Below are 2,770 nucleotides of genomic sequence, written 5' to 3'. Positions count from 1 at the left end.
GGTCAAAGGGTAGTGGGATGAATGATGAGGCGCCTGGGGAGGTACATCGAAGGAGAAAAAGAACGGATTAGGAGGTAGTTTGAGGTAGGGATGGAGGAGAAAGAAAGAAGTGGAGATGGAGGGATGAAGCGATGAGGTAGGGATGAAGTTGTGTGGGGAGGGGAAGAAGGAGTGGAGGAATGAGGAAGGGATGAAGGGGGTGAGGAAGGTGGCACGATGAGGGCGTGCAAAGGGGCCTAAATGGGGCAAAAGGGGAGGGTGGGTGTCGAGACAGCGAGCTGGGGGCAGAACACCAGGTGAGGAGAGTTTATAGACACTGACTGATTAGCTGAAGGTGAGAGGCGTGGTCCTGCTCCTAAACACAAGTTAATATCTTAACTTCGCTTTAAACTAAATACAAAGTTGCTCATCATCATCATCGATCTGCTGTTGGTTAATCATGCGCAGATCATCACTTTATCACATTACTCAAAAGTTTATTTACCTGTTTCAGCTCTGTTACCAACTCATTTTCTAAATTTAAAACAGAGTTTTAAACCTGATATCCAGTCATTTTCTCTTTAACTCACACCTTCRTGTGTGACAAAAACATCTGTCTTAGCCAGACAAACACAAACCCTAATGACCTTCAGGTGTGAGGAGAGTGAGATTAATCTGAGTTTTACCTGAACTACAGAACAGAACRGTTTTTTATGATTTGCCAGGTCCTGGATGACTGAGAATCTACGCCAGCATCTCTCCAATGGAAATCCAGTTTATGTGGAAGCAAAATAAGAATAGTGTTAGATTTTTAAGTAAATTGAAAAAGTGGATCTAAGTGAAAGTTTGTAAAAAAAACTTACCTCTGAAGGGAATGGGTCATTTTTGAGGACAGCAACAAAAAAGTTGGACTCACGTATCGCCTGTCTAACTCTAGAATCAGTTTCAGAATGTTTCCCAGCTTCAGACGCAGACCTGTTCACCTATTTGACCACATCATGTAAGAGACAGGTGACTGCAGTGACTCTGTGTGAAGGTCTTAARTCCAGTCTTGAACTCCCCCTCCCTTCAGTCCCCAGAACTGAAGAAGCCTTTTGGAAGAGAGGTGAAATGTTTGCAAAAACTTTCCTGATGCACCTCAGTAATCCAGGTAGAAAAAAAAATCAAAAAGAAAAAATAAATAGGTCCTCTGGATGGGTTCTTCTGTGATCAGTTAAACATTGGGGAAACAAAACAGCCACTGTTCAAAAGAATGAGCCAGCACAGACGAGCCACGTCGTCAGGTCAGGACTCTGCAGTTTACACTCATCTACAGGCCAGCGGTCACTCTTTCAGGAATGAAGATGTTCTCATCCTTGATAGAGAGGAACGATGGTTTGAGAGAGGAGTAAAGGAAGTCATTTCTGTGAAGAAAAACCATCCACCATTAAACAGAGGTGGAGGCCTTCGTGCCCAGTTGTCCTCCTACATGCTGTTATTGCAAGTATGACTCAGTCCCCTGTGAGCAAAAGGTGTGAACCAGGGTCCCAACGATAACYAACACAAAGAGGGATGGAGGKACAAAACAAGTGGAAGTTAAAAACCCCACTTGCATTCACTACATTCACGTAACATGACAGGTCAGGTGATGGGGCACATGACCCTCTATGAACAATAGAGTCAATCAAGCCTACTGTTAGTTGATGGCCCTCTTTTACATTTGACTAACCTGTTTGTCCAGGTGGAGGCAGTGCTTATAAGGCTGAGTTTCAACTGAAACTCCTCAGACTGAAGAAGTCTCTTGGAGGAGAGACGAAACGTTTCACTAAAGAAGAACCCATCCAGAGGACTTTTTTTTTTCTTTTTGATTTACAAAAACTAACACACATAATCCAGTTGTCTTCTCAAAGTCTTTTATCAGCCCAAATCAATTAATTTGAACTTTCTACCTGCGATTAGTTAACACCAACACATGATAAGAAGCACTGTATTTCTGAGAGTCTATTTTCCTTCCTGCTGTCCGTCTGAACCAGGCAGCTCAAGACAACCAGTTCATCAGAAGGATTTCTGAAGTCCAGAGTGAACAATGGACCCACGGGGTCACTCTTGTAAGAAAGTGGAAGAAAGAAAAATATACTGCTCAAAAAAATAAAAGGGAACACTTAAACAACGCACGCTAACTCTCGATCTTAATCAATGAAATATTCACATTGAGTACTTTGTTCTGTACAGAGTTGAATGTGCTTCACAAAACTTTGATTTACTTGGAGTTAGCGTGCGTTGTTTAAGTGTTCCCTTTATTTTTTTGAGCAGTAGTGTTCCGTTTATTTTTTTGAGCAGTGTATAAATATAAGAAAAAATCAATTATTCTGCTCACTGTAATGTGAGGAGGTGAAGAAATTCATTGGGGTTGTTTACTACTGACTTTTAAAGACACCACACATTGTGTAGTCTTTCATTAGGTGAACAGGAATACATTTTACAATGTGGTTATTTCTGATTGAATTAATGATTTTATGTGCAGACTGGGTTGTGAGACTCTTGATCAGGGTCTGACAGACTCAGGAGGCTTTTAGTCAGATACATGTCTGATTTAAAAACACATATAAGAACCGTGATTAAATATTAGCGTGAGGAATAATGCCTGACATTTTGACTCTGTGTAAAGACAGCCTGCCCCTTAAACATATATAATGAGGCAGAGTCAGGATGCGAAGAGATTAGTTACTTGATGTGTTTCCAGGGTCTGGTCACTGTTTAGCAGCTGTGTCCGGATGCAGTGCTGGCTCTAGCCATTTTGGTGCCCCAGACG

Source organism: Austrofundulus limnaeus, unplaced genomic scaffold (assembly GCF_001266775.1).
Source record: "Austrofundulus limnaeus strain Quisiro unplaced genomic scaffold, Austrofundulus_limnaeus-1.0 Scaffold161, whole genome shotgun sequence".
Classification (NCBI taxonomy): Eukaryota; Metazoa; Chordata; class Actinopteri; order Cyprinodontiformes; family Rivulidae; genus Austrofundulus; species Austrofundulus limnaeus.
Note: the sequence above shows the minus strand (reverse complement) of the source record.